Source organism: Equus przewalskii, chromosome X (assembly GCF_037783145.1).
Source record: "Equus przewalskii isolate Varuska chromosome X, EquPr2, whole genome shotgun sequence".
NCBI lineage: Eukaryota > Metazoa > Chordata > Mammalia > Perissodactyla > Equidae > Equus > Equus przewalskii.
In genome coordinates this window covers 35,265,466-35,279,467 of record NC_091863.1, presented here as the reverse complement: position 1 = coordinate 35,279,467, position 14,002 = coordinate 35,265,466, and positions in this window count along the sequence as shown.

The following is a 14,002-nucleotide window of genomic DNA, read 5'->3' as shown; positions in this document are numbered from 1 at the left end:
GAATTTACCAGAGGCTCATTATTAATGAGCTGAGAAAGAGGGCAAATTGTAATTTGAAGGAAGTTAGCAGGCAAGAAGTAACAGCCATCTGGATCCAAGGTAGCAAAACATCCAACACAAAGGGCCTATGACTTTCCTACCAGAAATGACTTATTTACAACAGAGCGTTTTGGCTTTTAGAGAGCTGAGCCTGAAAGTATGTTTTGTGTGGTGGCTTGTTTTATAGCACAGGTAGAAGTCTGAAGAGAGGATGTTATGGAGGCAACTCTTCTTACACCTTCTTAATGATTGTAAAGTGTCTGGATTTATTGCATGAAAACTGCAGGCTATAAAAGCAGAGTGGTGCATGCCATATAAAAACTGCTGTTTTTTCCTCTTTAATAGAATACGGTCAAATCATGGCAACATTCAGTCAAAAATTGCAGTTGGAGAGTAATAATAAATAAAATATTCCTTAATAATGCAGTTAAGCAGGAAATATCCAATCATTAAAGCTTTGCTTAAGTACACTGCCAGCTTACTACTCAGAGCAAACCAAGTGCACCAAACCCCATGTAAATGATAATTCTTAGAGATTCGGAAACTCCCCACTGTTGACATGAATAATTCTGACAACCCTTCAAGTACTAATGGTTAAGACATCTAAATAAAACAGAGCATTAAGGAGACATGAGGGCCCTGCCCTAATAGACCCACTTCTGCTTATGCTGAGTGGTGCAGGAATTCATGAAGTAGCCATATTTTTTTCTTCCCCCCTCTTGACTTGATTGCAAATATTCTTTTTTCTTTTTTTTGAGAAAGATTAGCCCTGAGCTAACTACTGCCAGTCCTCCTCTTTTTGCTGAGGAAGCCTGACCCTGAGCTAACATCCCTGCCCATCTTCCTCTACTTTATATGTGGGACGCCTACCACAGCATGGCTTGCCAAGCGGTGCCATGTCTGCACCCGGGATCCGAACCGCTGAATCCTGGGCTGCCAAAGCGGAAGTGCGAACGTAACCACTACGCCACGGGGCCGGCCCCCAAACATTCTTAAAACTCAGGAAAATATCAGGAAATATCGCTATCAGCAGCGACCAAACTACCGGAAACAAACTATAGGATATATATTGATAAGCTTTAGCCAGTTCACTGTAGTCGATAAATACCATTTCTCCCTGCAGTTCCATTTTCTAAAGTGTGCATCCTGTTTCTATAGCAACTTTCATTTTGTTAACCTGTTACTCGCATTAAAAGTCTGTTATTTTTAGCATAACATTTCCAGAAGTCTTTGACAAAGAAAAATGGGAAAAGATTGCAGGTTGAAGATGAAAGTGATATCCAATATGAATTCTAATATGGAGCATTTTTGGTCAGTGCATCATCCATTGTGAGACTGCAGAAATATACATTTTTGAAAATTTGTATGTTTATGGATATTGCAGAAAAAATACCATGCCCCACATCTTTTATTGGAACAGGGTAGGATATAAATAAATAACAATATCCAAATGAATTTATTTTCTACAGATTTTCACTTAACTAAAATCCAAGAAGAGGAACATATGGCTGAGGATTTTTTGTGTGTAGTAGAGTCAAGACCTCTGCTATTGGATCACAATTTTGAAGACACTGCTGTAATATTAGGACACACGGGGCTAAGGGGACAAGTTGCAGCTATGAAAAAGTCACATAATAAGAAACTGAATTGTCAAGGGTAGGGACAGTGTGTAAATAGCTGACACTCATAATAAATTGTGACATAACCTGCCTTTTGGCCTTCCCACAGATTGCTTCCTCTTTTTCCAAAATATTGTCTTATCTTTCATTTCCCTGGCAAAAATGAAGTCCTGTGTAGTTTGAGATAACATGGCTGGGGATGAGCAACTTTATGAACACTGCCTGATTTCCCCCTTTGAATTTGGGTGGGGAGAACATTGCCCCTCATTTATTACAAGTGATCCTGGAAATTAAACTTGACTTGAATTCTGGATGGGAACAATTATCTTCTAATGATCTACTATTCTCTAATTATTAGAAAGGCAGCGGAGTGGAGTGGATAAGAGGCTAGCCCAGCCCCATTAGTCACTAATTGTGTGAACTTTGGCAGCTTACCTCCTAGGCCACACCTCAGTTTTCTCGTTTGTAGGTCAAGGATGACAATAGCACCTATCATAGGGTTGTTGTGAGAATTAAATAATTCGTACATGTAAAATCCTTAAAAGAGTACCTAGCACATAATCAGCTTTATCAGCTTATCATCATTTTTATCCTTCACCTTCAAGCAGTATAGCTTCCCTTCACTTCCTTAAATAGGAAGGCAAACATAATTATTTATCCTTTCACTGGCTGGCTGATGCAGCTGAAAACAAACCAACATGTAGTTTTCTAATAGGTAAGTTGACAAAGGTCACACAGTTAATGACTGATGAGGCTGGGATTCAAACTCAGGCAGTTTGGTCACAGAAGCCAGGCCCTCAGTTACTCCACTTCACTGTCTTTCTAATAATTAGAGAATTTCAGTTAGAACATTAGGAAATAATTGTTCCCATTCAGAATTCAAGTCACAGCTGCAATTTATCCCATTAGCCTCTGCCTTTAGCATAAATACATATTACCCCAAAGATTGCATCCCTGTATGCATTCACAGCCCTAAGCATTTTTCTAACACACATAGACACAAGGTGATAGGTCCTAAAGGACACTGGCCATGCCCTAGAACTTAATCTCCCCCCACCTCAGGTTTACTGAGGTATAATTCACGTAGAATAAAATCTACCCTTTTAGTGTACAGTTCTATACATTTTGACAAGTGCACATAGCAACCACCATTATATTAACATATAGAACATTACCATCAGTCCCCCCAAGTCCCCTCCCGCCCCTTTATAGTCAACACCCCTCTCCTACTCTTGGCCCCTGGCAACTATTGTTCTATTTTCTATCCTCAGAGATTTGCATTTCCCAGAATGCCACATAAATGAAATCATATGGTATGTAACTTTGTAAATCTGCCTTCTTTCACTTAGAATAATACATTTGAGATTTATCCATGTTGTATGTATCAGTAGTTCATTGTTTTTACTGACAAATAGTATTCCATTGTAGGAACGTACACAGTTTTAAAACTCAGACTTAAGCACATCGCAAAAGTGCAGTGGGCCTTCAGTTTCTGCTCCAAGAATATGTAATTCTAAACCAGATGAAGATCACATTAGTAGAAAATTAGTAGAGATACCTGATGTTACCTGACACAATAAAGAATCCTAGGAGCTTGAGTCATTGAAACCTATGAAAGTGTTGCTTGGTATTATTTGCGGAGACTCCTCTGATGGTTCCAGTGGGAAGGGAAAGAAAGGGGAGGATTAGAAAAGTAATCTTAGACACAAATCCTATCTCTGGAGAAACTGTTAATTAGTAAGAAGGTCAAATGCAATAAGGTACAATTAATCAAACAGAGTTATATTCATAAAAGCTATAATTTTCCCTTTCCCATCAAAGCCCTTCAGCAAACAGGCCACAAAGGAGAAACATGAGGTGCATGGGATGTGTCAGGTGAATGACTGTGATGACCCTCAACTTGAGTGCACCTTGAGGCAAAGCTCACTTCATTCACCTTTGCCATTTCTCCTTTTGCTTCACAGTACGTGATAATTGATTGGATCTCACAACATATCTGTTTAATGAATGAAAAAATTTACTCTTTGGCAGGAATTTTAACAAACAGGGAGTTGTAAATTTGGTCTATGATCTCTTAAAACTCACATCTTTTCAGGGCTGATCTGGGCTTCTATGAAAATATCTGGTAGTACTCTTTCTGCTGCACCATGCCACCTTCCTAAGACTTGCCAACTGGATCACAATTCCTCTTAGTAGAGTGGTTGTAGACTAATGACTTGATTTTCTCTGTTCCCAAGGAAAGGGGATGGGAGAAGAACCATTCTCAATCACTGCCTTCCAGTGATTCACCCAAGTACTTGAAAATCTATTGTCAGCCTGTTTTCTAAGGAATGCTTTTCTCACTACTGATTTTTAGTTACTACCTATTTTTGAAAGTAAGACTGAATATTACTAGTCATTTGACCCTAAAGTCATAGCCTCATAGAAAAGTTAACCTTTTTCTCATTAGGACATTTTCCAATACAGTAAAATATTCTTGCCATAAATTATAAAAGTATATGAAGAAAAATTGCTTGAAAATTTCTTTCTGGGTAAAGGCTAATTACTCCCATGAACAAGACTAGAATTTTAAGCATAAAATTTTGATATTTGTTAAATTTGGGGAGGTTCAATTTCCATGACTAGTAAGTATCTGCACACTTAGATTTATTAGTGTGAATAATGACATATGCAGAAAGGGATATTTCTGGCTCCAGTCACTTGTAAGCAGCTGCTTAGCTTGTCCGCACATTCTGTTTGAGCAATAATTATTATCATCTGGACTCACCAAGTTCAAGTACTCACAAATAAGCAGATATTGAGGGGATATTTAATTAAAACTCTAAAATAATAAAGATTAATTGAGAAAAATTGAATGTACACCAGGGGCAGAGAACTAAATACAATTAACATTAAGACAATCATTTACAACAAAGTATAAATAATTGAAAGTATAATTTTGGCATTTAAGTGCAGATTCTTTCTTCCTTTCTTCCCACTTTATTCCAAAATGGATTTACCATATTAGTCATAGGAGATGAAAAAATTTATGGCCAGAATTCTGAGTATCCAAATCCTTACCCCACAGTTGGTATCGGAAGAGGCAGATTGATTTGGGAACCCTGCTCCCTGCTGAGCTAGACTGAAACGCAAGGCTGCCTTTTGTGCTTCGGTAGGAAGGCCATGTTTTAGAGGCAACTGAGTGGCCTCTAAGACTCTTTGCTCCCAGGGACACTTGCTGATATTGAGCCTCAGCATCTTTCCAGTTGATGGTAAGTAGAGTTAAAGAAGCATTAATCCAAGGCAAAGGCTATAAAAGGAAATACCTATTCCCTCCAGAGACAAAAGCAGAGTTATCCCATGCTAACCACCCACGCACTTAAGGAAGGAAAATCCTCAGAGAGTCGATTAAAAAGAGAGCTAAAACCTAAACACAAAGAAAGGATGACTAGAAACTTCTTACCAAGATGCAGTAACAGGGATTGGATTTATCCTCCCTTCTGAAATAATTAAAATCCTGGACTAAATATGTGAAACCGTGGTTTTTACGTTATCGGATATCAGGCTATGAAGGATATGATCCCTGAGAGATGGGAACCTACTATTGTCCCAGTTTACTACTTTGAGAGAGTGTCCAGGACAGGGTGTATGGAGGGCAAACCTAGACAAAAGACATTAAACTCCCTGAGTTGAGGAGATATTGCTAAGAGGCCTTGGAGAACAAAATATCTAGAGTTAACCGAACACAGCACTAGAGAGACGAGAGCTGCACGGAGAAAAATTCTGCAGATTTATAAAGGGTCCCTCTCAAGTATTCATCAGCACATGCATGTAAGAAAACTACCCAAGGCCAAGGGAAAAAACCACCCAAAAGAAGTCAAAGGAAGAGCACTTGGTGATAACACAGGGCTGTTAGTAGTGTGGGTTCTCACCAGCCAGATTGTTAATTTTCATAATTCATGGCATGCCTGGTAGAACCATCAGAAAGATCTCACCTCAGCTGTGGAGAGTAATTAGTCCTGACTAAATACTGCTCCATTCCTGACAAACAGGTGTTAAAGGTGAGACCCAAAATGATCAAACTATTTCCAAGTAACTTAACTTCATTCCACAGCAAGCTCAAGAATATTTACAGGAATACAAAAATATCCAGCATCCAACAAGGTAAAATTCACAATGTCTGACCTCCTATTAACGATTACCAGACAAGCAAGGAAGCAGGAAAACAGAACTCATAATGCAGAGAATAATAAATCAAGCAAACAGACCCAGAACTGGCACAGATATTTGAACTGGCAGACAATGACATTAAAACAGTTAATATAACTCTATTCCATATGTTCAAGAAGCTAGAGGAAAGATTGAACATGTTAACTAGAGACATTGAAGATATAAAAATAAAGACCCAAATCAAAATTATAAAGATAAAAACAACAATGTGAGATATGAAAGATACACTGGATGGGATGAGTGGAAGATTTGCTGTTGCAGAGTACATGGTTAGTGAACCTGAAGACGTAGTAGTAGGAACCATCTGCAACACAGACACTAAAGCACAGAAAAGAAAAAGAAAATTTTAATGAACAAATCACCAGGGAGCTGTAAGACAACCTCACACTCCTGATATACATGTAATTGGTGTACCTAAAAAAAGAGGAAAGATAGACGGGGATAGAAAAAATATTTGAAGAAATAATGGCTCCAAAATTTCCAAATTTGGTAAAAACTGAAATCCTAGAGACCCAAGAAGATCAAGGAACCTCAAGCACAAAAAACATGAAGAAAACCACACAAAGACACACATAATCAAATTCTCAAAAACAGTTACCAAGAGAAAATCTTAAAACTAGTCAGAGAAAAAAGATGTGTTATATATGAAGGAATAAAGATAAAGAAGACAGCAGATTTCTTATCAGAAATAATGCAAAAGACAGTGGATCAACATCTTTATAGTACTAAAAGAAGTGAACTGTCAGTCTAGAATTGTCTTCTCAGCAAAAATAGCATTCAAACATGAAGGTAAAATAAAGACCTTTTCATACATAAGAATGCTGCAAGAATTCATCACCAGAAGACTCATAATACATGAAATGCTAAAGAAAGTTGATCAGGCAGGAAGAAAATCATACAAATGAAAATCTAGATCTATACAAAGAAATGAGGCACACCAGAATGGCAGCTACTTGGGAAAACGCATAAGATACTTTTGTTATTTAAATCTCTTTAAAAGATAATTAACTACTTAAATAAAGGTAAAAATAATGTAGTGTGGAGTTTATAATACATTTAAAAGTAAATGTATGGTAACAAAAGCACAAAGCCCACGGGGAGAAACGGAAATATACTGTTTAAGGTTCTTAGACTTTATGTGAAGTGGCATAACATCAAATGAAGGTAAACTGTGACAAATTAAAAATGCATACTGTATACCCTAAAGTAAACAGTAAAAGAGCAAAGCAAAGAGTTATAGTCAACAAGCTAACAGAGGAATTGAAATGGAATTATAAAAAATAATCATTTTAAAAGAAAGCAGAAAACGAGGAACAAAGAACAAATGAGACAAATAGAAAACAAATAGCAAGATGGTAAATGTAAATTTGAACACCTTAATAATCACAATAAGTATAAATAGTCTAAACATCCCATTAAAAGCAGGGATTGTCAGATTGAATAAAAAGCGAAATCTCACTGTATGCTGCCTACAAGAAACACACTTAAGCATAAAGGCACAAATAGGTTAAAATTAAAATGATAGGAAAAGATATACTATGCTAACACTACCCAAAAGAAAGCTGGAGTAGCTATATTAATAATTACCCAAGAGAAATGAAAGTGTATATTCATACAATGACTTGTACACAATGACTTGTTCATAGAAACTTTATTTGTAGTAGCCAAAAACATTCTATCTGTGACACAGATACTAAAACAGAGATGTCCATTATCAGGTGAATGGATAAACAAATTGGGGTATATTCATACAACGGAATATCATTCAGCAACAAACAGAAATGAATTATTGATACATACAACAACATGAATGAATCTCAGTATAGTTATGCTAAGTACAAGAAGCCAGATGAAAAAAGAGTAAATACAATTTAATTCCAAGATCATGGTGATGACTTCTGCTGTCATCCTTTCCAGCACTTTTCATTCTTGAGGGTCAACTTATGGGGAGGGAGAGAGGCAGAAAACAGCCTTGAACTCACACTTAGAGACAAACATTAGGCAGATTACAAAATATATATAATACAGAAAAAAAAAACAAAAATAAAACAAGGAGAAAATGAGGAAGTTGGGGAAAATGTACATAAAAAAGCAAGTTGAAGCCAGATGTGAGGTCAGGAAACAAAACGCTTAGTGCAAAGACTTGTGTACACTCAAGACAGGAGTCAGGAATTTGGATCTAAGTTCCTACCCTTCAACTCAGAGAAGAAACTTATTCGAGATGGCCAAAAATAAAAACCCAAAGGGCTTCAGAGGTAGTATAGCAGAGGCCAGACAGGAATTTTTTCCATGGGATCATATAAAGAAAGAGATATTTAATGAAATAAAAAATATCCAAACATCCTCAACAACATTGTACAATAAATACAACAGAACCAGTTTCATTGAACTTTTTCTTGTAATGTCCTTCAATATAGGTTAACGACATAAAGCCAAAGTGTGACAATAAAAACAGGATTTAGGGGTGGTGGGTAGGCAAAAAGAGCATGGTCCAGGTGGATGGCTCTCTGAAGGTCTAGGCTAATCCAAGGATGTATTTTAGAGTCTTTAGAGAAATAAAGATCTGCATGTCTCTTGACTGTCCTCCATTCATAGAACGAGATTTTTGGTAATATTAGCTAAAAGTGAATTCAAGGTTATACTCCTTGAATGTATCTGAAGTACGTATATTTTATGTTGCTGGTAAAATGAACATCTAAAAGTTTTAAAAAATTAAAATGTGAAAGTTGTACAGTAAAAGGAAAGCATGTGCACAGCTGCTCACAGAGGTAGTCAAAAAACTAGAGGGAGAGAAGGCCCTAGATTTTCTGAAAAACAATTTTGGGTCCTCCCTCCCATGTGAATTAATAATAGATGATTGAGAATCAAGATGCATACCAGAGAACATGAATCAAAGAATTTTAGTCCAAAAATCTTTGAAGTGGGTCTTACCAAATGCCAACTGTTCCAAGGGAACAAATTTAAGTAAGGGACCATCTTAAGCTGTTCCAGAACACAGCTGCATTTTTTAGCAAGAAGATATTTACGTGTTGAGGAGTTAGGGCAAGGGCACTCCTTCCATCTAGACAAGGGTAAAATCCCTGGTAGAAACTTTTGATCTGGGTCTGAATTATCTTTTCCTATTGTGCAAATTCTACTCATTCTTTCCTGCAAGACTCATTCTGGTTTTGCCCCAGTTGGTCTTTTATCTGTGATGCAAGTTTCTTTGTATCAGATCTTCCTCACTAATTAGAGTAAATTCTCAGAAACCCTAGGCACTCAGTTCTAAAGGATATTCTGGAAACTCTTCACTTTCTGTTATTTACTCACTATCCTCGGAATGGCTTAGCTATTTATTTTCATGGCTCTTCCCTCTTTGACCCCTTTCCTAAGTACCTCTTGCTGCTTCAGTGCTCAGCTCCAGTAGAATAATGCGGTGGGGACAGCAGTGTAAATACTCCTGCTTTTATCAGCAACTGTAATTTCCAGATTGGCCCCCAATCTAAGAACAGATTCTTCAGTTGTATAGAACACAAAGAAAGCTTTAGACACTTTCTGTGTGACACTCCAGCCCCCGCAGCAATTTCTACGGTTTTCCCATTCGCACCTATAACTTTTAGACTTGTGGCATTATTAGTTCAAGGTTCTTAATTGAGCTGTCAATAAATTTTAAGCTCTTCTTTTTCAGTGACTCTCCCAGGACTATGAAAATGACCTTTCTGTGGTTCTGCACTGAAACCTTGCCCTCTGATCCCATGACGAAGGCTAAAAGTATCCTCCGTGCTTGCTCCTTGGCTACCTCCTCTCTGCTTCACATTTCAGAGGGTCTCTCCATTTGTATCCAGATAAGATGCACCTACACGATTAGGTTTCTAGGGACCCTCCTTAGCTACTTTTGACCTGGCTCTCTCCTCCATCTCCTGCTACATCTGGAGTCAGAGATCCCTACTTGCCCTCTGTTATATATAGATATTATGCTCTTACCACTACCTCGTTGCCCATGGCAGCCCAACGCATTCACACTATGCTTCCTATCATTTACAACTTATTATCCTTTAAATTTCACTGGAAGCCTGATCTCCTCCAGGAATCTCCTTATATTATTCCCAACATTCTCATCACAACACTCTTCTACACAGATGTGTGTGGAAATACTACCAATACCAAGTGGGTTAGGTTGGGGCAGTAGGTCTGCACTGTGTCACCTGTGCAATCTTGGATAGGTCATTTAGCCTGCCTTGACCTCCCTTTGCTCATCAATAAAATGGAGATGATGCAACTTAAACTCATTTAACTCACACAAATTCAAGATGTTCACAGGAAAGAGCTTTGCTAAAGTTGGACTCATTCTTTCCTGCGTGAGTCATGCTGGTTTTGCCACACATTGGTCCCTTGTAAATTCAGGTTTCTTTGTATCAGACCTTCATCATCAATTATAGTAAATTCCCAGAATCTGTCTGTAATCAGTGTGGTCGTCAGACCAGTATCATCAACATTAACTGGGAAGTTGTTAGAAATGCAAATTCTCAGGCTCCACCCCAGAACTATTAAATCAGAAATAATGGGGTGGATCCAGTAATCTGTCTTTTAACAAGCCCTCGAAGTGATTCTGGTTCACTCTAAAGCCTGTCTGGCTAATTATCTTCTAATAATTCTAATTCATCTGCAATTGTTTAGTTCAGTATAAATTTTGTTAGCTACTTCCTTGAGATTGGAAACTTCCTGAGGGAAGGATATGCCCCAAATGTCTACCTCTAGCATTCACTAAAATCTTGTCGAAGGATTATTTCAAGATAAACTATCTTAATATGAGTCTGCATTGCATCCTGAAAATATCAGTTTTCTTTCTTTTCTTTTTCTTTTTCTTTTTTTTTGCTGAGGAAAATTAGCCCTGAGCTAACATTTGTGCCAATCTTCCTCCAGTTTATATGTGGGTTGCCACCTCAGCATGGCTGAGGAGTGGTGTAGGTCCACAGCTGGGATCTGAACCCACAAACCTGGGCCACCAAAGCGGAGTGTGCCAAACTTAACCACTATACCATAGGGCCAGCCCAAGTGTTTTCGTTTTTACAAAGAAGATCATTTGGATTCATAACACTTACAGAAATGTAGTGAATTGGCCCATTTATTTTTCACAAAGTGTTGAAAAAATGCCAAGCAAGACAGTGCCAAATGGAAAACTCAGTTGGCAATTCCTACATGCCTCCATCCTCATACAATTTTTGTGGTACTTCAAACGTCAAAGCCGTAGTGAGAAGGGAGTGAGGAAAGGCGGGTGTAGGAAACTCAAGGGAAGAAGCCCTGAACTTCTCCCAGGGTCTTCACATTACAGTAAGTACAATGCCCTGTGGAATTGCAGTGATGCACCAGGCTCGGCAAGTTGACTGATAACGTTAACAATGCCAGCTCCTGGACCTACATTCCAATTTTAATTTACACTTGTTTTTCAAAGCCTGACTCTGAATAAAATGCAGCTATATGGAAATTCTGTAGAGAATAATCAACACTTTTGGAATCAAGATAATTTTAAATTCTAAATGGAGAGTCACATTTTCCACCCGATATCACTCTATGCAGAGGTTTCTGATATTCAGTGAAGTCACCGAAAAATACACATTATAGAATGAAAAGTAATGAAAATTTGGTCTTTCTCAGATACATTTTAATATAGCACAGTGCTCATCGATATTGGAATTTATACTGCTACAATCTGGTAACATAAGATAATATTAGATATCATCATTTTTGCTCTTTTTTAAAATAAAAAGCCTAGTGAATATTTGAATATAGTTTCATCTGGCTCTCATAGGGGAGAATATGTTCTATATACTGTGCACATCTCACCCTGGAGTTCTACAAAATAATGAAAAAACTTTGTTCTCAGATGCTCTTTCTGTTTTAGCATAGTCAATGTCCTAGGAACTTCTTGTCATTTCATCTTCTGAAAGTTTAGCATTTATAAAAATACAATTCCACATAGGATTCTCAATATTAGTTTTTATTGGCATCTCTGTATTTCTGGTTTAATTCTTTCAAAGTAGGACAATGGAAAACTTAGATGCAATGTCTTTCTGACTTGTGTGATTACAAAAAGGTCTTTCATTGGACTCATGAGGCAAACAAATGCAATTTTTCCTACTATTCCGTCAATATTGACTTTTAGGAAATTGTTCATTTCAATTTAGGCTTGTGTCCTGTGAAGCAGCCTCAGTAATAAAACTCCAGGACCTTGTTGACTACACACTACCATTTTACTTTTTCTTTAATATTAATTTCCTTTTCTTAGTCCCATGTTGTCCTTTTTTCCACATGTACTCATCTTTCAAATGAATTATCTTGTTTTCCCAGTTTTCTATTAGTGTGAGTTGATTATTTAGTATTAAAAAATATCAAGGGGCTATGTTTTCTCCGACTTACATATTTTTTTACTCTAACCTCTTTGAAGGATTTTCCTGAAACTTTATCTTCCATATATTCCTTACACATCTCAAAAATTGCATAACTGAATCAGAGAAACTTTCCACATAGTTTAAAAACTAAAAGAAATGATGTAAAATGGTAAGAGAAGACCAAATTGGAATTGCCATTCCAATTGCAAATATCAAGATATAAATAATTTTATAGTAATATAGTCAAATTCCCCTAATTTCCATACGTATAATACCTGTTTATTAGGTCAACAAGATTAAATAGGAGAGCTAAATGTTATATGTATGAGCACACGTTTAAATATATGATGATTTCAACCTAACCTCCTAAAAATTCTCGTGGATTGCTGACCTGTGCCCTTCCAATACTGTTCTGAGAATTCAACTTCCTGTGGAACTTTGCTACTCTGATCATTAAGTCCAAGGCCTGATATTCCACTTTTTCTGCTTCATGGCTGTAGAAGGACACTTCTTCCTATGCTGCCATGGAGACCATCTGACCTACACATTCAGCTTTTAACTACTGATTAATGTATTTTGGTATTGCATCGTCTTTATCTAATACAATGGCCCCCACCAACAAATATCCAATCCCAAATCCTTAAAATGACTACTTCCCCAAACATCTCAAATGTCTCAGATATTGCACCCACCAGTGCATTCCACTCCACCAATATCCCACATGAGTTTACCACTGGTATAAATCTTAGCAATTGTACAACCACAGCATGCCAGAGGCTTTCCACACTCCACCTACAACCAGTGTTAGAGTCTGTATTGTCATCCAGGCTGCAGATGGTCCATCCCCAAAATACCATTTTAGAATCTGCTGTCTAGGACCACATCCTATACGTATTGTTACAGGTCAGGTTTCCAGAGAAACAGAATCTGAGACTCTCAGATTTGCATGCAGGAGGTTTATTGGGGAATGTTATTGGACCAAAATACCTGTGGGGGAGCAAGGGAAGCAAGACTGGGTGGAGGGAGACGTTGAACTATGATACAATTACACAAGCAACTTCAGCTAATCCAATGGGGGGCTCTTAAGTTGGGATGGCCTTTCAGAGATGTCCCATCTTAAGGCAAAGAAACCATTCCCCTGTGTGCCAGCATCAACCAATCATGAAATACAACCTTGGGTGATGCAGCATATTCTGGCCAAGGGTAATTCCCAGAGAGGGCACAGCTGTGACCTCTCAGTAGCCAACACTCCAGGCAGATGTTGGAACAAGCGATTTTTTTCCTGAAAGGGTATCTGGGCGGCATAGCATAGTATCTGCTATATCCATAATATATGAAGAGACCTATAATTGAATTAGCACAAATAATTTTAAGTGAAAAATGATTCACAGAAAAGAAAATTCAAATGGAAAAAATAGGAAAAGATGCTCACCCTTGTGAGAAGTTAGGAAAATTCAAATTAAAACAACAAGATATTCATTCATCAGATAATATATATTTTTAAGGATTGATAATATTTAGTGGTGATGAGAACATAGGGAAGTGGACACTTAACACATTGCTAATGGAAATGTGTCCAAGAACATAACTGGACAAATCAGACAGTATTTAATAGAATTAAAATGCAAAATAAAGTGCCTATTTCCCCTAAATTAATTTATAAATTTAATGCAATTCCAATGAAAACACAAAAAAAATTGTGCAAATCGACAAGCTGATTCTAAAATGCATATAGAATTGCAAACAGTCAGAAATCACCAAGGCAAT